Source organism: Quercus lobata, chromosome 4, assembly GCF_001633185.2.
Source record: "Quercus lobata isolate SW786 chromosome 4, ValleyOak3.0 Primary Assembly, whole genome shotgun sequence".
Classification (NCBI taxonomy): Eukaryota; Viridiplantae; Streptophyta; class Magnoliopsida; order Fagales; family Fagaceae; genus Quercus; species Quercus lobata.
In genome coordinates this window covers 19785598-19799762 of record NC_044907.1, presented here as the reverse complement: position 1 = coordinate 19799762, position 14165 = coordinate 19785598, and positions in this window count along the sequence as shown.

Below are 14165 nucleotides of genomic sequence, written 5' to 3'. Positions count from 1 at the left end.
GATCGCCAAGGAGCAGATCAATGACTTAAAGAAGAAACTGACCGAGGCAGAGATTGCTAAGGGCGTCGCGGAGTGGGCCAGGGACGAAGCCGTGAGGGCCAAAACAGAGGCTGAGTTTGCCAAGACTGAGGCCGAGACCTCTAAGGACAAGGCCGAGGAGGAGGCTTACGATACGGGGTTGGCTGAGACCCAAGCTATTCTTAAAGCTCAAATCCTTGGTGTATGCAGACTATACTGCTCCTAAGCTTGGAATGAGGCCCTCAAATAAGCTAGGGTGAAGGCTTCATCCGACTTGTGAAAGGTGAAGAAGGTGTACTATCCTCCGACCATCTGTGAGACCGCCTCCGCCAGCTCAGAGGCTGTGAGCACTCCACAGGAGACTGAGGCTGCTCAGCCGAAAGTTGCTCAACTCGTTCTCACTTCTGACAAGTCGACAAAGGGAGGAGAGCTTCATGGAGCGATAGGAACACCTAGAGGTCTAAATCTTGAGGTGTCCCAGGAGGCTGCCAAGTCCATAGTCAGTGCTCAGGTCTTTGATGCCGAAGAGCCAGCCCTCTTGGTTCAGCCCCTTCAAGCCATTCCCCTTGCTGACATCTCCGAGGGCCCTGAGGCTAACCCTGCTCAGCCTCCCTAAGAAGGGGCTAAAGCAAAATTGAAGAAGTAAAAGCCCTGGCCAATTTTTGTATTTGTTTTTAGTTTAGCCATTAGTTAATTTCCCTTTTGTTTTGAGGACATTGGAATTTGCTTGTAATTAAACTCTTTAACCATATGTATGAAATTTCTTTATTTCTTTCTCCTTTAAATTATACGTTTGTTTCCTTTGCCGACAATTACTATTGCTGCGAATCTCATGGTTGTTAAATTAGTTATCTTAGCATATGTGAAGGGTTATGCATATGATATATTTGGGATTACATGCTAGAATTCTAACTAATTTGCACCCATGGGACATTGAATTTGCATCTACACATACTTCTAGGTAGTTAAACGTGTCATCCGAGGTGTCGAGTGTGTTCTTAGGCCACGTCTGGTACTCAAAATCCTGTTGTTCGGCTCCTCAGTCGGAGAGGAGGGTTTTAGTGGTGTCAAGCTTACATCATGGCTTGCTAAGCCTTGTCCTTCATAAATGTTGGAGCCCCTTCATTTGCCTAGGACACGTTCCCGGTTGTGAGACATTCTCTTAGTTTCTCATGCCGCGTTCTTGACGTTTCGGTATACGAGATGCGCCTTCATTAGGGTCTCCTTTCGAGGCGACGCAAATCCAACGGTTGAAGGTAGCTTTGGGAATTGAGTAAGACTTATCTTATTTGTAGTTTTTCTTGGAGATTTGCAAAAAATTAAATGCCATCAGGCTTGCTCCCCATATAAGAAGTACGGTGGGAGGTCATTCCCTTTATTTGCAGACCCTTTAAGCTTTTCAAATTCCTAACCCTCCGATTGTCCCCAAAGTCCCTATTACCCTCTTCAGACGCTTTGGGTGTCCTCGAGGCTCAGAATGGCCCGGTCAGGGCAAGGAAGGCAAAGACTTGTTCCTTTTCTCCTTTGATGAGGCAAGAATGGAACTTCTTCTTCCTTCAGCCAAAATCCGAAGCAGGTGGAGGTCGCATCAGATTTTTGGTGCGGCATCACTGAGATTTCTCATCGTCGGTACCATCCGTTCTTGCATAATCGCGGCTAATGTGATACTGGCTCGATTGCTGTTAAAGTTGGTATGGGGATTTGGCATCCCTGCTTCTTCCTCTCTTCCATCATTGGGGCCATCCAAACTTGCTTAGTCGCTACTAGAGCAAGGTTACGGATCAGGTGCCTCTGCTTCTTCTTCTCTTCCATCATTGGTGCCATCTAGACCTGCTTAGTCGCTGTTAGAGCAAGATTAAAGGATCCATTGCTCCCGTGTATTATTTTTATTTTTTATTTTTTCTTTATAATTAGTTTCTGGTATGGGCTTGTCTAAGCCCCTTTTTTGTATGCTGTACAACTTCTTTGTCTAATAAAAGATGGCTTTATCCCATTTCGCATGTTCTTTCTTTTCTGTAACAATTATTTTGTGAATGGATGTGTTTGTATCTTTTTCTTTCTAATAATATTTAGGGCCGAAACCCTTGTTGATCAAGAGTTACAGCTTTGAACTTATCAAAACTGACAGGCACCATAATGTCGCCTTCAAGTAGGTTAACCATATAAGATTAGCCGAGATAACAGTTGAAGGTTTTGTATTGCATATGGGTTGATCACCCGAGGACGTGTAACCTAAAATGAACTGTCCGAGGAGTCATGCCGAGCACTATGGCGCTTTGCCACGCTTCAAATGATGTTCATAGCCTTGACTCGTTCTGGGCATTCGATCCGAAGACCGAGGCTTGACTGGATCGGGTCTAAACACTTGGTTGTGTTTAGTTTCTTTATAGCTAGGGGTCCAAGGACCGCGCAGGATTCCCATTCTGTCTAAGACTTAGGCCTTTCTTGATATATGAAATTTCCCATAGATTTGAGTCCGAGGACCATGTGATACCTTGGTTCTGCCTAGCACTTTTTTTTTTTTTTTTTTTTAGTGACTAGTTTCTCCATAGGTTTGAGTCCAAGAACCATGCAAGACCTTGGTTCTATCTAACACTTATATTTTTTAGTGACTAGTTTCCCTATAGGTTTAAGTCCAAGGACCATGCAAGACCTTGGTTCTGTCTAGTACTTTCTTTTTGAAGTAGCTGATTTCCCCATAGATTTGAGTTCGAGGACCATGCAATACCTTGGTTCTATCCAACACTTATATTTTTTAGTGACTAGTTTCCCCATAGTTTTGAGTCCAAGAACCATGCAAGACCTTGGTTCTGTCTAGCACTTTCTTTTTGAAGTAGTTGGTTTCCCCATAGGTTTAAGTCCGAGGACCATGTAATACCTTAGTTCTATCCAACACTTATATTTTTTTAGTGACTAGTTTCCCCATAGGTTTGAGTCCGAGGACCATGCAAGACCTTGATTCTATCTAGCACTTTCTTTTTGTAGTAGCTAGTTTCCTCATAGGTTTGAGCCCGAGGACCATGCAATACCTTGGTTCTGTCCAACACTTATATTTTTTAGTGGCTAGTTTCCCCATAAGTTTAAGTCTGAGGACCATGCAGGACCTTAGTTCTATCTAGCACTTTCTTTTTGAAGTAGCTGGTTTCCCCATAGGTTTGAGTCGGAGGACTGTGCAATACCTTGGTTCTGTCCAACACTTTCTTTTTGAAGTTGCTGGTTTCCCTATAGGTTTAAGTCCGAGGACCATGCAATACCTTGGTTCTGTCCAACACTTATATTTTTTTATTGACTAGTTTCCCCATAGGTTTGAGTCCGAGGACCATGCAAGACCTTAGTTCTGTCTAGCACTTTCTTTTTGAAGTAGTTGGTTTCCTCATAGGTTTGAGTCCGAGGACCATACAATACCTTGGTTCTGTCCAATACTTATATGAGTTCGGTGAATCAGGCTACTGTGCTTGCCAGGATTAGCCCCTTGGCAAATGTGTGGAGCCTAGATTTGATGTGAGAAGCCCCTAGGATTGCTCCCAGCACTTCGAGTGCAGCTCTGAGTGGGAGCTGGGTCAAGGTGACAACCTTGTGCCACTAGAAATGACGGTGAGGCCTTCGCATAGCTTGCACTACTACCATAACTATTTCCTTCGAAGGACCTTTGTTGACAGGGGCTTGATTCTACCATGACTAAACTCCGCCTGTGCTAACGCACAAGCCCCTTCCTACAGACGATGCCAATCGTAAGGACTCAGTTTATAACAATCCCCAATTCATATTTGGTTCATACGTTAAAGGCTCAAACAATAAATTTGTAGATGGTGGGCTAAAAGGCTAGGCCTTGACGAACGGACAGTCGTTGGTCATGGTGTTCAAGATGCTTGCACAGATCGAGCTAAATTTACCAAAGAAGACTTTCCCTTTCACACGGCCTGCATGGCTCCGGTTCTTTTCTCCATCCCCCCTTTCAAGGAGGGATTCTTACGTTATATAGCCCCTCTCATTTGATCCTGACCTTCCATCTGTTGGTCAGGTAGGTAACTACTTGAGTGCGCGTCCCATCAGCCGCCTTACCCCACCTTCTGTTAGTTGCAGTAACCGAAACCATACTGTTCAGAGGTCCTTTCCCCATTAATGTAGCCAGGACGTTTGTCTGCGCATTCAATGCGGAAGTGACAGTTTTTCCTTGAACTAACCCTACACTGCTCCCGCGCACGCTTTACTGTACTCGCCTTTTCTTCTGGGAGCACTTTGGGGGCTATTTTTGATGACGTGCCATTTTTCCCTTCTAGGTTTGGGGATGCCGAGGACAGGATCATCCTTGGCCACATTTCTAGGATGTTTGGACTCTCGTTGCATGTCCTTGGCAACATCTCTCCTCGGCACGGGCCTTAGGCCCTAATGTAAGTGGGCCGGGGTCACAAATTCTCTGGCCCCATAGAAGTGTATGTTTTTTTTTTTTTTTTTTTTTTTTTTTTTTTTTAATCATGTATGGCTTTTTAATCGTACATGTGATCGCTCTCTTGGAAGTTGAGCAAGCACTAAAAAATTTCTTGGACTTGAAAATCTATAGAGTATTTATCAAACAACTTAATCAAATAAAGAGAAAATCTAAAAAAAAATACATAAGAAAGAAAGAGAGATAAAGAGAATGGGAAAGAATCACCAATGTAGATAGAGACATATTTGTTGTAACAGTACTGTAATTTGCTTATGGAGAAAAAAAGTGCATGAAAAAACAGCTTCATTTTGCTGTTAACAGTAAAGTAAGCCAGAGTCTTACAGAGAATATACATATATATTTTTAACAAAGGAGCAAAAATGAAACTGTTTTTTAATAATATTCAATACACAATACGTTCACAAAAATTTTATAACAAAAATCTAGGTGGCAAGTTGTTAATGGTAGGTAAAAAGTGATGTTAATTATAAGTCCAAATAAAAACCAATTAAAACTTGTCATATAACATTTATTATGAAAATATTGTAAAAGTAGCATTAAGATAATCACATTCAAATTTATTTTATTTGGCTTTAAATAAAATTTAAGGTCAGGGTGTTCAAATTTTTTTATTTTAAGGGGTCAAAACAAAAGTCAAAAAAAAATTATACATATATATATATATATATATATAAAATGACAAGTCAGGGGGTTCATTTGAACCCCCTGGCTCTAACATAACGCCACCCCTGTTAATCACTCAACAAAGGAGTCTCCCCAAGATGCTCTCTCTCTAGCAAGTGGTGTTAGAGCTAAGGCCTGAGGGTAGTGCGCAGCAAGGTGACAAGGTTAATAGGGGCCCCTTTCATAGTTGGGGACAAGGTGCGCATACTTGGAACACACACAAGTGAGCATCACACAAGCGTGGCATAAGGTTTCAATGGAAATAGACATGTGGGCTAGTTCCATGGATGAGCATTCGAGATTGACATGTGATTAATTTCCATGGATAATGAGCTAGTGAAAGGAAATCTCATAAAGAGGAGGAACTAGTAAGACTTGTTCATGACCCATACTAAAAGAGACAATGGTTAAAATAACATAATTGGGCCCAAATTCATAAGTTTTAGCTCTAAGGTTAAGTGGAATCCTTATATATTATAATAATCTCTCAACAAAAGAGTCTTCTCAAGATGTTTTCTCCCCAACATGCATCATTATCTTAATTTTTAAATAGCACAAAGATAGTGTTGTGGTAGTAGAAGTTTTGGTATTAGTTTGTTGTGCAAAAGGACATCTAGAAGTTCTCCCACATAAGATAATTATTATAGACCTGAGAAGGAAATAATAATGATAAGAATGAGTAGTTAAAATAATATATTTGAATCCAAACTCTTAAATTTAAGCTTTTAAGTTAAGTGATGTTCCTATATATCATTAACCTCTCAACAGAGGAGTCTCCCCGTGATGTTCTCTCTTTAGCAAGTGGTGTTAGAGCTGAGGGCAGTGCATAGCAAGGTGACAAGGTTAACAAGGCCCCCTTTAATAGTTGGGGACAAGGTACGTATACTTGGAACACACACAAGTGAGCATCGCACAACTGTGGCGTAACGTTTTGATGGACATAAACGTGTGGGCTAGGTCCATGGATGAGCGTTTGGGGTTGACACATGGTTCCCACAAATGATGAACTAGTGGAAGAAAGCTCATAAGGAGAAGAAGCTACTAGGACTTATTCATGGCCCATATATAAAGAAGTAATGGTTAAAATAACATAGTTGGACCTAAATTCATAAGTTTTAGATCTAGGGTTAAGTGGAATCTTAATATTGTATTAATCTCTCAAAAAAGGAATCTTTCCAAGGTGTTCTCTCCCCAACATGCATCATCTTCTTAATTTTCAAATAGCATAGGGATAAAGTGTTGTGGTAGCAAAATTTTTTATATTAGTTTGTTGTGCAAAAGGACATCTAGAAGTTCTCCCACATAAAATTTGTTTTGAAAATTATTATAAATTTGAGTAGGAACTCACGAAAAAATAATAGGAACGAATAAAAGTTAAAAAAAAAAATTAACAGGAATGAATATGGAATGAATAAAAGTTGAACGAATAAGAGACACAATAACTCACAAATTATATATATATATATATATATATATATATATATATATTCCTTGACGAGACTTCTCTCAAGCCTCAAGTGTTAAACAAAAATTACAGCACAACAAAAAGCCAAATGCATATTAGCCCAATCTACCTCCAAATATACCAAAAAGCGACAAATACACTTGAAGGTGGTGCCAAACTCAAATTCGCACACCCAAACGAACGAACGAAGTGTATATTATCCCAAGTTACCTCCAAATGCGCCAATAGGCACCAAATGCGCCTGAATTCTCAAGCGGTGTTGGCCTCCATAATCTTTTTTTAAGAATAAACGGCAGGTTCATAATTAATCATCGGTCTTGTGCATCTACGGTGAGGAAAGATAAAATTTTAATTAGAATAATAAGCTTCAAAATTCTTTTTAAACTATGCAAGGAGTGAGGTTTTTTCTATTGTAAAAAGAATTTAAAAGACGTTCTTTAACTCATTACCTACAACCTAATTATTTAAGTATCAAATTTTTTTATACCTTTGAGAAAATTCACGATGCAGGAAAGTTAATTTCTTTGCCATCTCATTCAATTAGTATGGAATTGGCAATCCATTTACTTGAAAGATAACTAGAATATAAAAAAGCAATGTTTTTACAACAAATTTGAAATTCAAGATTTCTACAACAAATTATTTAACTTTGTAGTCTTTAAATGTCTGTGTCAGAAATTCAATACATGTGGCTATAATTTAAGCTTATTTCAGAGACCTCTGCCTAGAGTACTAGGATCTAAGCCAAGTCCTTGTGATCTTGATCACTCCAGTAGTGGAAATCAACCAAATTAAATTAAATTTTAGACCATTTTGGATTATTTATTTATTTATTGGAACAAGCAATATAAAGAACAAAAGTCACATGTTTAATTATTCTAGAAGTAGTTTCCAATCTTCTCAGTTTAATACAATAAAAAGAAATATTAACACGAAGGCATACTTCAAATCGCAATATGATTCCCTCTTCCCTAAAACATTTGGAGTGGCCTTTTTAAGTTTGATCACGTGCTGTGGTAAATACATTACCAAATTATATCTTCCAAAGATTTTATAAATAAAAAATTACCTCTCGTATACAAGTTCGAAGAAGGTTTTGCCGAATTGAATGCAACTCGACTACAACAACACTGATGTTCATCCTTTCTCTTGGATATTCTTTGGAGCAAGCAATTCCAATTCCAAGGATCAAAATCAAGCATTCTTGAATTTTGAGACTCCCATTTCGATTCTCATTGCAAGTGTCATTCATCCTTCTCCCTCCCTCTTGTCTTTTTGGGAGAAGAATAGGATCTATAATATCAAATATTCGTTCTAGCAAATTTGCTTTGACAAAGCCATGAAGATTTAAGCTATTGTGGAAACTGTTATCGATAGGCTTTTTTCCTGTAAACATCTCTAATAATAATATGCCATAACTATAAACATCACCATATATTGACACCTTGTTTCCCATACCATACTCTGCAATTGCATGTAACATATATTGTAGTAAACATACTTTCATAGCATAAAAAGAAGGGAAATAAAAAATATTAAGAGTTTCAAAGCATGTTTTTCAATGGCATAAAATAAAAATTAAGGGAAAAAAAAGATATCTAGAAAATTTTGTTATAAGCATTCTATCTTCTATAGTAGGAAATATGAGAAAAGGAAAAGGAATTAAATTTAATAAATGAAAATTACATTTACCTGGAGGAGTATAACCAACAGTTCCTTTAACCCCAATGGAGCTTGATTGATTAGTAGAAGAATCGTGGACAATATCATGAAGGATTCTTGCCAAGCCGAAGTCACTTACATGTCCAATCATTTCATCATCAAGAAGAATATTGCTAGGCTTGAGGTCACAATGAACAATTGGTGTTTCACAATGATGATGAAGGTAATCCAATGCACTAGCAACATTGTACATTTTTAGACCCCTTAAAACACAAACAGATTAACCTAGTTATTTAGCCAAGTGATTAACTTAGGTAAATTATGCAAATCTAGGTTAAGACAAGTAAATCATATCATTGAAACAGTGCGGAAAATAAATAACACAACGATATGATAACCCAGGAAAACCAAACCGATAAAAAACCTGGGGAGGATTTAACCTAGCTATCCTCAAGGTAAAACAGATTCACTATGAAAGAATTGAAGTTTTACAATAGCGACTTAGACCACTAACATCCTATTGCTACCTCGAGTTAGGGCTGTCCACAACCCGCCCGGCCCAACCAAACCGCCCGAAACTCGATCACCTTCACCCGAAACCACCCGATCAAAGCTTGTTCACGGTCGGACGTGGGTCGCCGGCGCTAGCACCCGAGACCATCAGTTCAAGTTGTGGGTTGGTTGTTGAGAAACCGATGAACTTGACCCGCCCAATGAGCTATTCTTCCCTCATCTTCGGCCAAAAATCAGTAAGTCCAAACCTTTAAGTCCGTAGGATAGGCAGATTTCGGCCAAATCCATCAAGATCTCGGCCCGATATTTATAGATATACGGAAATATTGGCCAGATCTCATTAGATCCGACCAGATCTAATGAGATCCGACAATATTTTAGCCAAAATCCAGCCAGATTTTGCTCCACTCCGATAAACCCGAAACCTACCGATATGGACCCGAAACTGATACGACCCGAACCGACAAACTCGAAACACGAACCGGGTCAGTTGCGGGTTAAACTTTTCCTCCACCCGATGCATTTAGGTCGAGTCCGGGTTGGGCACAAACCCAACCCGTGAATAGCCCTACCTCGAGTAGAAAACTTACTACCACAATCATGTGACAGCTCTGAGTCCATAGGCTACTTCTTTCCTTGATCCATAACAACCACAAGTACTCCCACTTGTGTTTCTTTAAGCTCTTTATGCAGCAACTTAAATGATCATCAAGCTCTCGACATGAATCTTGATTCTCGATAACCCTAAGTATGTGTGAAGGCAAACACCTCTAAATCTCACAAAAGATTCACACACACAGCATAAACAACAACTAAAAAACGTGGCTAGGGTTTTTCCTTTTATACTTAAGGAAAAATATAAAACCCTACACGTCATATAGGCTTGGGCTGAGTTGAAAATTCTGCAGAAAAAAACATTCTACATGAGCTTCGATCGATCGAGTCTAACTTTCGATCGATCGAGCCTTACAGAAAGTCAATAGTAATTTTTTGTAATTACTTGATTCCAACTTTACATACAAATACTTTGAGCAAGCCTAAAACAAGACCTAAACATTTTGATCATGGTTTACCAACATTACATAATGAAGTTCTAATACATTTAAACCTAAAGTCTTAGAACCTAACAAACATTAATGGCAATATTCAATCTTTGAAAAAGACTCAACTTCCTTTGTTTCTGAAGTGCCTCATTAATTTTTTCTTGGAGTTGGATGTTGAATGTTCAAATAGTGTGTAAATCACCTATGAACGTTTAGACCCCCAAATTACAAATTACCAACACAAGCTTATATTCAAATAATGTATGTGCGGAATATGAAAATAAGCTAAAACAGAATTGGTAAAACAATCTAAACCATAATTAATCACAACCACACAGTAATTAAAAGGCAAAGATTAAGGGAAGAGAGATGCAAACACAAAAATAACATAGCGATGTGTTATCGAAAAGGAAACCGAAGTCCTTAGCGAAAAACCTCTCCGCCACCCTCCAAGCGGTCAATAATCCACTAGAGAATAAATTTGGGATACATAAATAGTAGAAGACCCTCCAAGCCTAATCTACCTAGTGCACCTAAGCCCTCCAAGCTTCTTGCTCCAACAGGGTTACGCCGAACCTTGTCTTCTCTAGCTTACTAGATCTTGCAATAGCCCATTGCATCAACCAATATCAATTGGTCCCTTCTAAACTGATTTCCAAGTACCAAAATACCTCCTCACAGATATGGGTATGGTGAGATAGAGATTTGGCTAATGTACCTCTCAAGGATGTATCAATGGAAAGGGTGAGAGTAGAGGAATTTGGATAATCAAAGGATGAAGATTGTGGATGAGTCAATCTTGTTTTTCTCTAGGGTTTCTCTCTCAAAATTCTCTCTGGAAGCTCTTTACATTTCGTGGGTATAAGGGTATTTATAGTGGGGTGAGTGAGGAATGCGAACAGTCAGGTTTTAACAAATAGAGCATTCTGGCAATTCAGGCTCGCGACTGGAACGAGTCACGAGTTTGAGTCGCGAGCTAACTGTCTAGCCAGACTAGAAGTTTTGTCCTGTAGTGCTCCAGCTGGCGTGACTCTTTAACTCCCCTGCATACTTCACACGTGTGCCTCCTTTGGCAACTCGCAAGTTGCGAGCCAGTCGCAAGATCCAGTCATGAGGCTTTTCTTAAGTGCACACTCTTGAGCTTTTCTTCACACTCTCTCACACACTACCCTTACATGATTCTCACCTAAATACAAGATTTCTAAATGTTGAATTCATAATTTTAAAAACCGGACCGGATTGGTCGTCCAATCGGTTCAACCGGGAACCGGGAGCCAATCTAGTCCAGTTAAAACCCCCAAAACCAGTCAAAAACCGGAAAACCAATCAAAAATTGGGGTTAAACTGAAAATTAAAAAAAACGACTTGATGCCCGATTCAGTTTTTAAAACCATGGCTGAATTACAAGCAAATTTGGCAGGGAATAAAGCCAAAAAAATGGTTGAATAAATTCAACTTTACAATCTCCCCATTTGGCTATTCCGTGATGAAACCCTAAAACAAACTCTAGACTTAACATGTGAGTTGGGAACAGTTAAACAAAACTCACTCACACCTAACTCTAGAATCTATGTAGCTCTTGAACCATACAGACAAGTATTTCCTGAAAACAACAACACAATACGATCATTGTATGCAGAAAACTTGAAATGCATATGGAGCAAGCATAATGCGATCATGCACAATGGAATGAAGCAATAAAGCATGGCTTGACCAAAAATGAACAATCACTATAAATAGTGACCACAATGATTATTCACACAAGGAATGAACATCCGGACATGCAAGCTAATAAGCTCAATGCAGGGTATCATTTGCATGTCCAACACTCAACCGATACAACAACACAAGGTAATTGTATCAAGGATATAAAATCCAACAAGGGCACAAGAGTGATTACTTAAAGAAATCCATAACATTTAACAACAAGTACTAAGCTACAAAAGCATGGGTACAAATACAATATACTGAATATAAACTTAAAACATTAAACCAAAGTACCAAAAGCTTTAAACACAAGCACTGTAACCATATCCAAGAGTTTATAAAACTATAAGCAAATAACTGAAAACTAAACTAGCCAATCAAAGGTTAGGCTATCCAAAAATATGTGTGTGTATATGTACTAGCTTCCTCCTCTTAAGCACACAACTCCCCCTATCACTATGCACACTTCCCTTTCTTATGTTGCTCTCCCCCTTACTATATGCTCTCCCCCTTTTTGGCACGAATAGCTAAAGGTTGTCCTCTAATTTGCACAGAATAGCATCTAGTTGTGTCTCAATGGTCGTGAGGCACATTTGGACTTGATTGTTGGTGGAGTAGAGAGCATTTTCAAATCCGGCAATACATAGATGCAGAGCCTCAAACAAAATACCCAACCTGTCAGCTTGATGGCTAGATTGTTCATGTTGAGTGCTAGTCGACTGTAGCTCAAGAGTAATGGGAAAAGCAGTCTCGGTATGCACAAGTGTAGTGTGAGTAGCTGAGCCAAAACCGAATGGAGTGGCCTGAGGAAAGGGCTCACTCTTGGGTGCTTTGGAAGAATGACTCTTGCTTGTTTGAAGAGATATCATGGATAATGGTCGAAGACATGCCAGTATTTTTCCATCTGTTGGTGGACGAACACCTTCAAGAACCATGTTCTTCATTAGGAGACTACAAAAAGGAAGACATGTTCGTGCTGTCGATCGAGCTACCATTTTCCCAATGATCTGAAAAATGTGGGCACATATATCAATCGGTACGCCAGTAATGAGATCACATAGGAACTGTGCTCTTCCAAGGTTGATGAAGCCGGTGTTAGACAGTCGGTAAAGGTTGAAAAACATTATCAATGTAAGAGTCTTCAATTCAGGTGCAAACTTTGCAGTGCCTATGGATGTGCCTTTGCTTGAAATATCTTGATCAGGCCCAAGAATTTGAAGAATGTCTTGTACCTGAGGAAGTCTATCATCATATGGAGTGAGGTCCACATTTGCTGGTCTAGTGATGCGAAGAACCTTTGCAATGTAGTCTAGATTGATGGAGAACTCTTTTCCTCGTACCCAACACTTCAACTCAACTCCGGTATATCTAGCATTTGAATAGAATTCCTTGACCAATTCATCAATCGGGTCCTCGAAGTTCCCAAACAAATCAGCCCAATCTTTTGCTTCAAATATTCTAGGGATAAATGTTAGTCCCAAGGTATCAAATTTTACCACCTGTTCCACCATAATAGGAGCATCTTCAAAGATGCTTGAGTAAGTCTGTGAATAGAGAGGAGTCCTAAATCTCTCAATGTTTGAGTCTTGAGGCGAACGACGAGTCCGTTTTGAAATAGGGGATGATGGAACATCAATAACAATCTCTTTTCCTTGAGAGGAACGACGAGACATCTACAAAAGAACATACAAACAGCAGAGAACCAAGTGCAAAACCACAAGACACAAACATCAACTTAATTAGATCCAAGTTAGTCAATGAAATAAGTACACATTGATATGTAGAAAAAGATATCACTCAACCACAATAAATGAACCAAGTTAGCAGTATTTAAGCATGTATTTGGTGTGCAAATGTGATGAATGTGCAGGCACAACTAAGCACAATGTAATCTATGAAACACCTCAGAGTCATAAGTAACTGTCATTGTGACATTCTACTATGAGCATAATATGCATAACATAGCACAAGCATGATACACAACTCACAACTAAGAATCAACCATGAAAACATGTGTAATAGGTATCGTATTCCAAAAACAACAAAACCCATTCAACAAACTTAACAAAATAAACCCAATCCATATTCGAACATCATATATCTCAAATCTCAATAACAACTCTTACCTTTTCTTGAAGATTGAAGTAGAGATGATGAAGAAAAATGGTGGATTTTTGAGAGAAACATGGTGAGTTTGTGAGAGAAAGAAGAACAGACAAGACAATGAACAGTCAAAATGTTCAAGGGAAAACTGAAAAGTGTTTTTAAAAAAAACTATCCTTGAAGCGCAAAACACACTTTTTTCGCGACTAAGATGAGTCACGAACAAGTCGCTAGACCAAGTCGCCAAAACTCCTGTGACAAAATTTTAAAAATTTGTCTAAGTGAGTCGCGAAACTTTCTATATAAACCTCGTAATTGGAGCTTCCACTCGCAAACAAGTCGCCAAACCAAGTTGCGAGAAATCTATAAACCCAAAGTTTTGGAAAATATTCTAAGTCTTTTTTGTGATTGGGACATTTACCCACCAAGTAGTTGCAAAAACCTTCTGTGTAAGCTCACGATTAGGGCATGCGAATGGCTTGACTCGCGAGGCAAGTCACCAAAACAGGGTTGTACAGTTTTTGACATTTTTGCAAAAAAT